The sequence below is a fragment of the Lingula anatina genome, chromosome 7, assembly GCF_051362555.1.
Source record: "Lingula anatina isolate TDL-2025a chromosome 7, LinAna3.0, whole genome shotgun sequence".
Taxonomy (NCBI): domain Eukaryota; kingdom Metazoa; phylum Brachiopoda; class Lingulata; order Lingulida; family Lingulidae; genus Lingula; species Lingula anatina.
The window spans coordinates 5,052,861-5,066,731 of record NC_141773.1 but is presented as its reverse complement, the minus strand read 5'-3'; the positions used below and the strand labels follow the sequence as shown (position 1 = coordinate 5,066,731).

The 13,871-nt window shown below is 36.3% G+C and overlaps 1 protein-coding gene across 8 annotated transcripts in view; it reads left to right on the top strand.

Annotated features, from left to right (window-relative positions):
• Nucleotides 1–13,871, top strand: part of LOC106174354 (brother of CDO) — a 134,603-nt gene that overhangs the window by 19,791 nt on the left and 100,941 nt on the right. For all 8 annotated transcript variants that reach the window (XM_087018329.1, XM_087018328.1, XM_087018330.1 and 5 more), the window contains 3 exons: nt 2,994–3,058; nt 3,745–3,802; nt 7,885–7,938. The gene's annotated coding sequence lies outside the window, so the exon portion shown is untranslated. The remainder of the gene's footprint in view (nt 1–2,993; nt 3,059–3,744; nt 3,803–7,884; nt 7,939–13,871) is intronic.

The window sequence follows — 13,871 nt, the reverse complement described above, 5'->3', positions numbered from 1 at the left end:
AGTTTTTTTATCTCATCCCAACACATTGCACTCTCTGATACATTATCACAACTAACACAATGGGGTAGGGATGGCTGGGGGAATCAAAACATCCCCTTGGTAGGCTTTTGAAAAAGAACAAAAATGATGATCCAAATTGCTGTCAAAGTTCATCATTATAAGCTTTTCACCTTGTAATATCTGAAGTGGGATGGGGGGGGGGGGATTCTGGAAAATGTCTACTTTTTGTAGACTTTGTGAAACTGTTGATGAAGATGGATAACCCTTAAGATAGTGATAAAGTTAATGATGGAATTGTGTAAAGATCTGCAATGCTCTATGTGCAAACTTTGGAACAGAATATATTGCAATTCAAGCTTGGATTTCTGATCATTGTAGTTTGAGTGGATATGTTGTATTAAGTTCTGTTTGAAATAAAAAACAACTTCAAGTCAGATTTCGCCATGTAACTATTCACCAATCTGTATTGGTTATTATATTAATCATTTGATAATAGAGGTCAGGGATACTCAGAATGTTTTCTTTATTTTTGTGACATGTTAGGAAGATAAAAAAATAATGTTGTTACCAACTGTAATAAGATGACGAAACAACCGCTGTGCCAAAATAAGTGGAAAAAAAGCTCAGATTATTACGTCGGCTTCATTAAAGCTTGCAGACTGTGGAGACGAGAGTCTACATACACTGCCTTATCAGCACTTGCACAACATTGCACATGGATCAAACCCAAATTGTTACACCCAAGTTAGAGTTACAAGCAGGGTTATTGACTATAACTTGTACCAGTCGCAGCCATTGTGAATGATTTAGATACTTCTTTTATCTACAGTGAACTACAAAAGTTTATGAAATTGGTAATTTTGCTTTCAAATTGAAGAAATAAATTCAATGAATTATGTATATATGTAGACATTTAATTAGGCATAGACATTTATATTTACTTATTTCATTCAGGATAGCATCTGACATAAATTGCCATAAATATCTTTATAGTGAAAAGGGGCAATTTGTCAAAAAATCCAATGTTTTTAAATTCAAATTTTGTTGCATCACTTGTTAGAAGAAGTTAAAAGTCTAGGTGCATGTGCTTTTTTCTTTTTGTAAAAAAAAAAAAGACTTTTTGAACACAATAAAAAAGTACATGAAAACCAAAACTGCAATCCAAGCTTATTGCAGGATGAAAGAAATTGTGCATATCGTGTACAATATTGACGTGCCTTCACCTTAAATGCGACCTGTTGTAAAACATGAAAATTCAACATCTACCTTCTGAATAGGAGAAGCTACCAAAATCACTCAATAATGGCCGGGGGAGCTGGAGCGTTTCCCTAATAGGCAGTCCTCATTTTGTATTGACTTGTAACTCGTAACTGTTTCTACACGTAATTTATCATCATTATCCTGTCTGCACATACAAAACAATTGGAGGCACAGCCACGTGAAACGGTGGGGGAATCTTTTTCTTTTTATATTAAAACAATCACAGTCTTTGGATGGGGCACATTGGATATAATAACATCGGGTTGTGAATAGCACAATTTCTCCTTTTTTTTTGCACCCTCTTGCGGGTTTTGACATTAGAAAGCTATGCTCTGACAGTGTGAAGTATATGGTGTGTCGGTGCTGAAGTAAGAAACTGATTTGTATAGGAGATACTGGTAGAGATTTTACAAGTGGTAGGACAATGAAGGGTAGGATGACAGAGTGTGGGGGAGATACAAATGGTAGTAGACCCTGGGTGGCATTGAAATGGTGGGTGAGGGTTGAGCTTAAGCCCTTGGGGAGTTGTGTATTCTGTTTGGGGAATCGGTAAACTTCTGTCAACTTGGCTCAGGTAGTGCAAGCAATAGAGGTGCCATCAGAATTTCAAAAGATCTGCTTGGATTAACAAGCTAGTTTGAAGGTGTTAAGTGTGCATTGTTAAATTTATCCATCTTCCAGGTTTTTTGTTTGTTTATTCAGGAAAATGTGGCAATAAACAGTAGATCCAATACAAACAAAACACTTGAGTACACAGGAATACATGCATGTACACTTACAAATAATGTAGTGATAATTACATGAATTGGCTTTTGTATTTGAGTTAAAAGCAGGAAAGGTTTGAATTGGTTTTGATGCATTAGATTATTGCAATGAAATATTAAATGGAATAAATTGGAAAAATTTAAATCAGAACTAAAAATAAATCAGTCAGAATAGTAATAAACATAAAAAACCTGCAGGGCAGTATTAGGTTTCCCAAAAGTGTCACAATCATTTTATAAATGGACAATATTTATAGTGTACCTACACCTGCTATCGATTCACTTCTTAAATCTGTTGCTATTATCTAGCCATCATATGTACAGTCAGAACAACCATCCAAGCTGTAGGGTCCCAGTTTTTAAAGAAAATCTTGTGAATTTCTTTTTTTTTTCTGGTACAACATTCAGCCCCAAATTATAGGTGTTTTGTTGTCGTACAAGATGAACAAGTAGATAATGGTCGTATGAAGCATGCACCCCAGGCGATAGGACACGGGAGAGGGATAGAGGTAGTTTTCAGGCAGATGTTATGACTGGTCAGGTAGAGCGTAATTTGGTTGTGGAGGTGAGTCAGAGAACCCTTGTTTGTTGTCATAAAGTTGTCTCATTGAAGGCTTCTTTAAATTTGTTTCTGTTGGTTGCAAGCTTTCAGTGAAGGTATTATAGATTTAGGATATGACCATTATGATTGTTGTGCATTACTTTTGATGTGTTAGTTATTTAGGGTAGTGCTGTGAGACGCATGACCGTATATGAATTGTCCAAGTTAAGACCTACTGATGTGTCCTGTACTGATCATTTTCAGCCATGACAGGTGTGAGTGACATCCAGATAGATATAAGACCTCTTTGACATGAACTACTGACACAAGGTGTACCCAAATGATATAAATTGGTTACATTTCAAAATGGTTTAACCAAATGTATTTTTTGGCAGTGATAATTAAAAATGTTATCTCTTTCTTTGCAGGTTGGGCCACATGGTATAGAAGATTTGTTTTTACATTTCTGACAGTTTTGCTGCATCTGAAGCATGTAAGTGTCTGAAGGAATAGGTTTTGCTATTGGTGTAATGCATGCCCATTTTGAACATTTATAATACTGCATGCACACAAATGTGATAATACAAAGACATGCATTTACACACACACACACACACACACACACACACACACACACACACACACACGCACACTGAGTACCGTTTCAGTTTTATTACTGGTATCCAGAATTCAAAGTTATAAGCAACTTCTAAAAACCAATGAAACTATTTAACCACAGGTGTTACTGCGTTAGTCATACCCCATCCAAATTAATGCAAAAAAAAAAAAAAAAAAAAAAGAAAAACTATTTCTTTAAATACTCTTAAGAAAACCTTGATTATAGACAAACACCAGTCTGGGTTTTTCAACTCTAATCAGAAACTAGCTCCTCGTCATCAGAATTTATTCAGAAGAAGGAAAAAGTTAACGAAAGCCAAGTGGGGGAGCAATCCTCCGAGTTCAGAGAGGAATTTAAATGGTTGTAATGGGTTCGGAATAAGGCTTTTTACTTATCAAAAACACATTGAATATGGCTTGCTTGAAAAGATATATTGCATGTAAAAATTTTGATTGTTTTTACAGCTGATTCTGAGCCTATTTGGTAGGGGTAATATGCGGCGATATTGTTTGTGAAGTAGAATTATGGTATTGTTGTTAAGTTTCTGTTTTTCGTTTTAGATTGCAGATATTTTCTTTGGAAGTACCCATACTTGACTGGCTGAAGGCAAAATACCAGGTTAGTCATTTAGTTTTTGTTTCTATTTTGTGGAATTGATCTGTAAGTGATACTGGAATATCTTTTGATATTTATCATAATTGCCATTATTGTTTCTAGTTATGAATATTTTAATATTTGATTTAACTCCACAGAAGAAACTATTCAGCTTTTCAAGTTTATATCAGGCTTGTTGTGGCATCTATACACTACAGTAGTCCTGTAGCCAATAATTTCAAGGTTCTATTTCTGAAAACTGTTTTTTAACTCATTAATGGACTGAGGTATGTTGTGTAGAATCTAGATCTGAATTTGACTAGAAGCTACCTGTTCTGGCCAAAATGGCTGTTCTTTATCTATGTCTGATACAGCAGACATTATAAATGTAAAGCGATGATTTCTTGAACTGAAAATAGACCTGTAGCCAGCAATTTCAAAGGAGGTTTTGTTTTTTTTTTTCTGAAAAGGCGTAACTATTCACTTTGATGGCATAGAAACAAGATCAAAATTTGGATTCAGGGCAGACCTTTTTTCCTTTTAAAAAGGCAGTTTGTTCAAAGTATCCCCCAAAACCGACCCAACAACAGACCTGGAAAAAGTGTCATACAAGTTCAAAACCAGATTAAGCTAAAACAGTATGATTGAGAAAACAAGATTGCTTAACATTTTATTTAGAATTGAAAGGTGTAGTGGATATTGGTGTTAAGGGGAGGGGGTATGTTGCATAGGTACCATGGCCCATAGGAACCAAAAATTTTTTGTGACACTTGCCTATTGAAGAGGTTTCAGGTAGGCAAACAGCCAGATTAAAAGGACCAAAATCGTGAAATATGGAAGCAAGCAGACCTTTTCAACAACATTCATACTCATTTGTTATTGTATGTGATCAGCTTTTGGCTGCAAGTGCTATGATCAGAGAAATATTGATTGACATCTTTTAAAGATTTTCATGTCCATGATGAAAATGGAGGCCTGTCAGTTGTCTAGAATGGTTTGAATACAACCAGGACCCAGAGAAAAAAGTTTTCAGTTCTTTTTAAGGAAACTATGAGAAAAAGATCCAAAAAAAAACATACAAATTAAGCACTAAAATGATACAACGAGCACAGATTTGTGCCAGGTTGGCATATGCGAGAGAAGAGCTGTTAGATTTGGTGATGTTTGACAAGGTGAGTCGGTGCAGAGCTCTCAGAATCAACTCTTGATACTGCTGGGCGATGATTTCCTCCCACTTGAACCTCTATAACTTCCTCGGTATGGGGGAGGGAGTGAAGCTAGGACGTGATGTACTGCTGGAAAGATGGGAGAGAGACACCGTTATCAGCTCCTGCAGAGTTGATATTTCCTTTCATAATTACATTGTTTTTAGTGCATTGTGTATGCTGTTTATTAATAGGTTTGCACTGGTAATTTATACATTTATTTATTGTTTTTCTTTGAAGTTTCTCCATTGTCAAGTTCATTTCAGTTTGATAACATGAGTGTACATGTTTGTTTGTTTTTTTAAATCGACAAATAATTAAACATGAGATAGGTGTATCACGAATCACATACTGTAGGTCTTTATGATGTCTGTTAAATTCTGGATGACTAGTAATGATGATTTAATTTTCTTTTTCTTTGTCCTTTGTCCTTTAACAAATACTGCTTAAAAACGTCATTTTTTTGCTCAGTTACATTATTTTTTGTGGTTATTATAGGGGATTGCCAATATAAATGCTCAGTTGTTAGCACCCTCAAATTGTATTAGAAGATAAAAAGAATATATATATATGTAGAAATGATGAAATTATTAAAAATCAAAGTGGCTGGAATATAACATCTTTCACAGATGGTGATTAAAGCCACTGAAAGTCAGCTCTTGGCTTTCACTCTTGACTATTAATGGCAGATATTGCTCTCGAATTTCTTAAATGCTGATCATTTTTTTAATTTGCTTATCATTTAATGTATCGAAAAAAAAATGGTCTGAAAAAGGGAAAAGAGAAACAAATGTTCATTGTTTTTGTAGGTCACACAGTCACTTGTTTCCATATTCATAATTAATTTGATCAAGAAACCCTTTAAATGTTGCACTTTTAGGTAGAAAGGTTCATTGGTGCAAACAACTCGAAATCGGTGGGAATACTGTAAGAAATTTCGGAAAATTGACATCTCTTGATACAGAGTGCCCCCTGGTAGCAGAGGGTCATGTGACCGTAGGTCATAGGTCAGGTATCACTGTTTCCTGATGATTTAGTGTTTTAGTACAGAAATTGCAGCAATTTCCCTATCTTTCTACATTGAAGTGTGCCTGCCATAAGAAGTGATATGAGAAGGGGTGATTCGGTGCAAACGTCTTAGATTAATCTCCGTGTCCCAAAGAGAATAATTCTGTGTGCTTGAACCCTGGGTTTTCTCTCTGTGAGACCAATAGGAAGTTATGATACAGAATCTGTTTTCTATTTTTGTATGTTGATAATTGAGCAACTGTTCTTGTGGCTGGTGTTGAAGAGCCATTTGACATCAGGATCCAAGCAAATCGTAAAACAGGCACATAGAGAATAGAAAAGTAGTGTGACAGAGGGACAGATGTGTTGCCCGACTGGTTTGTGTTAGAGTACGTGTGCGTGCAGGTACTCATGCATATACGCACATACACACAACAGAGGGAGAGAGAGAGAGAGAGAGAGAGAGAGAGAGAGAGAGAGAGAGAGAGAGAGGTAATACACTAAAAGAGAAGATCAAAATCATACAAATATAAGGTTCTCCCATCTCACAGGTCTCCCTCTCCAGTCCCTTAGGTTCCTGCAGCTTGTACCCCCACACCACATTTTGGCATCCCCTGCAGGGTCTGAGGAGGTCCAGCTAACTCTGTGAACTGTGCCTTATCATTGTTTCTATGTCATCTCCCCCTGATCCAGATCCCATCCCTCCCTGACCCCGGTCTCCATTCCCTGACCCTAGTCTCCACCCCTTGACCCCAGTCTCTGGTTCCTGGTTCCGCCCACTGACCCCAGTCTCCATTCCCCTGACCCCACTCTCTTCCTCCTGGCCCTGCCCATTGACCCCAGTCTCCGCCCCCTGACAAAGAGTGACATGTGCCAGTCTGGAATGGCTACTACATATGACATGTCGGCCTCATGATCTCAGAGAAGTTTTGAGAGTGGGAATTGCATAAAGTGGGTGTTGTCCCTTCATTAGATTGAAAATAGCTAACTTTTTCATAGGAGACTGTGTTGCAGGTGCCCTTGCTCTCAACATAGCCTTGTCTCTCTAGTTTGTAAAGAACAGGAACTGAATCCACCATTATTATTATTATTATTATTATTATTATTATTATTATTATTATTATTATTTATTTTTTTTTTGAAAAAAAGAAGAAAAAATAGTTGTAGCACATACTTACTAGAAGGTGTTTTTTCTGAAAGTTCAAATAATAGGTAGTTGTGCCATTTGGTTACAGATGCAGGTACTATCTGTTCACCAGTTTCTGTCAACTGTTCACTGGTATAGAACTTCCCCAACACCCAATTCTGTAATTGACAGATACAACCACCATGTCCTTGAGATACCTCTGTTGCACGGAGAGGTGTTTTTCCTTATCGTATTGCGACAGAAAACAGTGCTGATTAATAGCTAATAATTCTGTTGCAACAAGCTGCTTCTTTTACATATTATGTCACTAGGGGTATGTGAAGGAGTGAGGATTTTGATGTGTGTAATTTATCACTGATACATGGAGAGAAATAAATAAGCCTGAGGTTGATAACAGAGGAATCCTACATCTGTCACAAAACGGTGTGAAATTCTTGGAAATTCTATCGATAAATCCCCTTTAGAAAATGTTGAAAAGTGACAGATGTATGTTTCATAGGACTAATACAGATCAATGTTTTTTTAAAAAAAGGAACAGGTAGGACTTTGACAATACCCCCCCCCTCCCCAAGAAAAAAATGTTCAGTTTATGCAAAGATTCAAGTTAAGCAGTTTTCATGCCTATTAATTCCAGCTTATGAAAAAATTAAGATTTGATCGTGTTACTTCAATACATACCACAGCTGTTATTGCTGTGAAAGCAATGAACTTATTGATTGACTGAATACCTTCTCCTTCTTTTCCAGTTTTTCCACATACTGCCCAGATTTCTCCCAAGACTAACAGGATACAGCACTTGTGTAAGTAACTCACTTATGACAACATCTTCAGTAACTAAAGAAAAAAAGCATGACATCAGTGTAGACTGAAGGCAATATCAGATTGATGTTGAATTTTTTCTTGTATCTCATAACACTTAAATGAATTCTTTTTTACCATCAAAAGGGGGGGGGGGCATTTTGGAAGCTGTGCTTGCCATCGCAGCATGTGACCTCCATAGATGGCTACTCTCTTAAATAAACTTTAAATATAATAATAATAATTTAAAAAAACGGGCTAACGTTAAATGTTGGAATGGGATCACTAACCATTAGTAAGTATGGGAAAACTCATTTATCCTAGGAAAATCCATTTTTTGGCCAAAATGAACAGTTGTTATCCCATCAAAGTACAGCTTTATCCCTAAAATAAACTGTTCAGTATGAAAAGGGCCTATCTTTAACCATTGATTGCCTTCACAGTCATTTGCTAAATTTACACCTGTGATCATTGAGTGAATAATTCCAGTAATGAGTAGTTGTTAGGTAAAATGTGATGTAGACCCTTCGGTTGTTCTGAAGTTCTTTAATGGCTACTTGAAACTTGAATGAGTGCTCAGATTAACAGAGGAAGTATCAGTGTGAGGAAGGAGGTGAGCATCTTCTCCTGACATTGCTGAATCAGTTAATAAGATATACTTAAGGTGGCAGAGAAGATTCCTCTTTTGTATATTATATTTTGTACGAGAGAGAGGGAGAGGGAGAGAGAGAGAGAGAAGTTGAGAGAGAAAGGGAAAAGAAGAGAGAGCAAGCAGGTGAAACAATATAGAAGGCAAAGATGAGAAGTTGAATATATGTAACTGTGTATGTGCATGCATCCATGGCTGTATGCACACGTGTGATTACGTTGTGAAGAAAGGGAAAAAAGAAATTGGGCAAATAGACAGCATTCAATATTTCCTATGCACTTTGTTATATCAGTGTAATTGACCTGTTGACAGGAAACACTACCATTGTACTCGCATTGTATTTCTTCTAGTTATCAACAAACCTAGTGCTGGAATGTGTTTATTTTTCCCATGCTCCTGACATTTCAGGTTTTATTGTCAGAGGAAAAGGACAGATGAGGCCAAGAGATATTATTATGTATGGTCATTCTGGAAACAGGAACCTGCTGATCTGAAATTAATTTGATTTTGGGGAATTGACTAGAAAAGATTGATGATGATACAGGGTAGAGAGATTGTCGGGTCACATTTTTGGTGCCCTTCCACAAGTCATTATAGTTAGATAAAGTTTATACTTAACAGGGGAATGTTTAATTAAATGTTAATGTTAAGGCATAAGTTTTAAGTGATATGAGGACAAAGTAAAAAAATGTTATGCCCTTTTTTACAATGCAATTGTTTCAGTTTTGTGTGGAGAAATGCACAGCTGAAAAAAGGAGACATGCTTTATAAGTATCATTGGTTCTGAGTATTTCCAATCTATTGATTCTGTAGACTTTACTTTTGGACAAGGACAGGTGTCTAAATCTTCAAGAAATTGACTGAATTACTGAACAAGGTAGTGCAATACTGGTTAACTCCTCTTAATACCCAGGAACAGGTGTTTTGATGTGTTATGGAGGAGAGGGGGGGGGGTTTAGGGGGAGCATGGTTAAGGAGGAGAACTTTACAAGCAAGGGAAGTACACAAACCCATACCCCCCCCCTCTCTCCCCCCTCCCTCTGCTCTCCTCACACTTCTACCCTTATTTCTGATCAAATTATTTCAAGGTGACAAAGACCATCATCCTTGTCTGTCACTGGATGCAGCCCAGTGTGCCAGACAATGACGATCAAGAGAAACCCCTGTTTGTAACCCGACTTGTGTCATTGTGAGGAGATCCTGAGGGACATGAACTCTGTCAGATCAACACACCCTCAGCTTGTTTGATATCCATGTACTGGGCCTAATTTATAACAGATTTTGGCCCGAATATGAATTATCAGTAGAAAATCAGTTTTGTCCATGGTTTTTTGATTGGGAGTTTTCTTTGATGGCTGTGAACGTGTGTGAAGGATTGAGGTGGATGTTTTAACCTGTGTTTGTTGGCACTGGAAGCGTGAAATGAACATTTTCCACTTGAAGTGCTTCTGTCTTTGAGATATCTTTTTTCAACAAACTTATTTAAAATTAATTTGGCTTGGGTTTTGTTTGGTGTTATTGTGTCAGAGGAATATTTGTAGAGAAATTTGTTGTGGGATGAAAGTAGCTTTTGTGTGCCGGGTTAGACTGGGGGGACTTGTGGTGTCAGTTGCTATATAAGGGTAAAAAAAAATAATCTAGGACTTTGCAAAGTTCATTGGAGTTTTATGATTTTTTGCGTTTTAACTTGCTGTTTACCAAAACTCTCTCTTACTCTTTATCTCTCTCTCTCTCTCTCTCTCTCTCAGAATCACCTCTTTGGCAAAGGCCTCACCTCTGTCATTCTCAATAATAAATAAAAGAGGGTTATAAAGATTGGAACCAGGGGAGAGAGAGAAATTATCCTAGTCTTACAAACCAAAACTAATCGATGCAGGAATGCAATGTATACTTCAAAGAAGTCCTGCCAAAAAATCGTCCAATGGGAGAGGCGCAGCTTGGTTTTAGCTGGCAGCCATGATTAGCAGCCTCGGCTAGAACAAGTGGGTTGGATGAGGGATGCGTTTGAAGTGGATTGTAAGATTTGATTCACATTGATAGGGCAAACTGTCACAGATTTCAGCATTGAATTGTATTTACGAAACCTGGATATCTTTTTGGCATTTTCTTTAGTCTGCCTCACCTTGTTCTGTATTTATCTAAGAATGTCTGCCTCACCTTGTTCTGTATTTTGCTAAGACCAAAAAAGAAAAAAAACAACAACTTAAATTGCCAGAATTTAACTCACATTGATATTGACGGATGATTTAAAAGATCACCTCATCGTTAAATAGAAAATATGTAAGATTAAAGTGCCCTTTGGAAAGTTTACAATAACTATTCAATAAAGCTATACAGCATGAATTTTTAACTTCCCAAAACATTTTGTTTGTTAAATGATTATTCAATAGTTTTAAAAAGTAAGTTTGCTTTGAGCTGAGAAGGAATTGGTTGCTTCTAATTAATAAATTTTGCAAAAGTAGAATATTATTAAGGTTAGGCGTTTGAAAATTTTGAGAAATTTCTGGAGGATTATTTTGTTGTTTTAATGGCAGTGGGTAGAGACATACAGAATCCACATAAATAAATAGCATGTGAGAAGGCTGTTGTTATTTTAGAAGAAAACGGCTTTTGGTGCATGTTGAAATTCAGTAAATGCTGAAAGTAATGGTTAATCAGATTTGAAAGAATTCAAAGGCAGATATGATCTGTTAGTCATTAATTAATGAAACTCAGATCTTGATCATTGGAATCATTTGTTTTTTGTTTATCTAAAATGTATCTGATTTATCAGATATTGTTTGTGGTAAAGTTTTATCCAGAGTTTGACATTTTAAAAATATAAAAGAAGCATACCAAAATACACATCATGAAATGAAATTCAATTTGTAGGAAAGTCGATTCTTAGTTTAAGATTGAAACTTAGCTTTAAGTTAATAGAAATTAACTTGAAAAAAATCCACATAATAAAGAAAATGGTGAAATAGCTTTTTGAGTGATTCTTAATACTACAGTGGTGATAGTAAAAAAAGTTACTCATTTCTGTAGAGACTGATATATTTTTTACCCACGAGACTTGAAATTTGCTTCTTCTAACATTTCTAATATTCTAACCAACAGCATTAGACATATATGTTAGCCATGATAACGCATGTCAGTTCACCCTCTGGCATTTCAGTTGTTAACACGTGTTGCTGTGATATTTACTTGTGTTTATGGTAAAAGTATGTTTGTTTTGCTATCTCCCTTCAATCTCATTGTAACTTCCATCAATAACAAAAAATGAAGGGGGCAGAGGAAAAACTACGGGCCATTTGGGTGTATATGTAGATGTTGTGCATGTTTGTGCTGCAATAACCATTGGAAATTTGTACTGATACAGGGGCAGATCCAGAGCTATTTTCTGACCGTCTTCCAAATTTTCTTTGTTGACCCATCCTCTATTTTTGACCGTCTTCTGACAGAAAAAATTAGATGCCCGTCAATGTAAACTTGAAAATCTGACCGTCTTCCAGAAGACCCAGAAGACGGCCTCAATCCGCCCCTGTGATATGAGCTAATTAGAAGTTTCCGCGGCCAAGTGTGTGTATGTCTATACGGTGATAGTGTGTGCACGTGGGGGAATTTATTAGATCTTTTCTTCACGTTTTTACCCTGGCCACATAAACAATACAGATACAAACCTCCATCACTTTTTAAATATTTGAATATTTATACTGTTTGACTTACTTTCTCTTGTAAATATACAAACTAACAAACAAACAAAAAAAATAAATAAATAAATAAATAAATTAAATAAATAAAATGTGGATATGGAGCCTACACAAGCAAGCAAAGAGAAAGTTAATCAATGGGCAAATAAAAGATTATTTAAAAGACTGAATCCACAGGTGTGCCTGCCTGTATACTGGTATCTCTATATCTTCCTACAAGAACCAATAGCCACACACCCTGCATTGAATCTGTAATGTGACTGTGAATGATGACCAAGACATCCTTAATTTGGTTTTTTTTTTATCTCACTATGATCTTCATTATTTTGCTGTCCTATCGTCCCCACGCAGCCAGAGGTAGGGAGGCTGGAGAACAGAGACATGGCTTGGAAACCATGCGATATTGTCCTCGATGTAAGCCAAGACCTTGGGAAGACCATTGGGGGTGACAGCAATACTTTCCTCCCTCCACACACTTAATTATACATGTCCAAGGCACCTGCTAGAGGGTTGTGGGCCTTGACATGGATGAAGAATGTAATACACACCCAGGGCACTTGTTGGACAGTGCTGGTTCGTGGTGTGGGGGAATTACATTATACAGGTTTGGGGCATCTACTGGACATAAGTGGGTTATAATATGGATAGGAGGATGAAAATCCATATTTGAAGTCTTATATGTATGAAGAGGATAACGATATATGCCCAGAATTAAATCGGACATATTCTTATCTCTTTATTTCAGTATCATAACCCTGTTGGTGAGGCATCTCTATTTCTGGCTATTGTCTCTCAGTTTTTTCTTTTCTTTATTTTGTTCCCATAAGTTGATGGATGGTGGGGTTTTATTAAGAGCATTTTGTCATATATCAGATGCAGGCGGCAGACCTAGGGTCTTCTACCGCAGGGAACACAGTGTAACCGTTGTGTGGGGAAATTGAAATGAAAACTGGATACATAGCATGCACTGTGTGTAATATTTTGCTGATACAGTATTTTTACATGTAGTTATATTGTGCTGAGATGCCCCCTGCAAAAAATGAACAAATAATTAATAGATAAATAACTGAATGAATCAATGAAAAAATGAATATAAATAAATGAAAAAATAAACATTATTACAAAATAACAATGTTTGCCTTCTGGGTTGATAGATATAGGAATTTGTATTTGGCTTAGATAAATGTTCTATTTTTATTAAATAATTTTGGAAGACAGAATCAGAAACCTCCCTTGATTTTCATCAATAATCCAAATTTTCATTTATCAGGACTGGCATCTTTAATAAAGAGTATGGTGACACTGGGAGTACAATTGCTCCACAGTCTGTCCCAGTCAGTAGAAGTCGATACTGTCTACTGGATATGATACCACCAGTCTTAATAAAAATGTCAACTTTCAGAAAAAAAAATGAAGAAGACAAGAAAACCTTCCCATCTCTCTCTCTCTCTCTCTCTGTTAAATCCATAATACACCTTTAATAATGAATACAGAGCATATGGGTTAAATGTAATAGCTGTGTCTTTTTTTATAAAGCAGGTTTAGCATATATTGCTGCTTAATATATAAAGAAGTATATATACATATATAACAA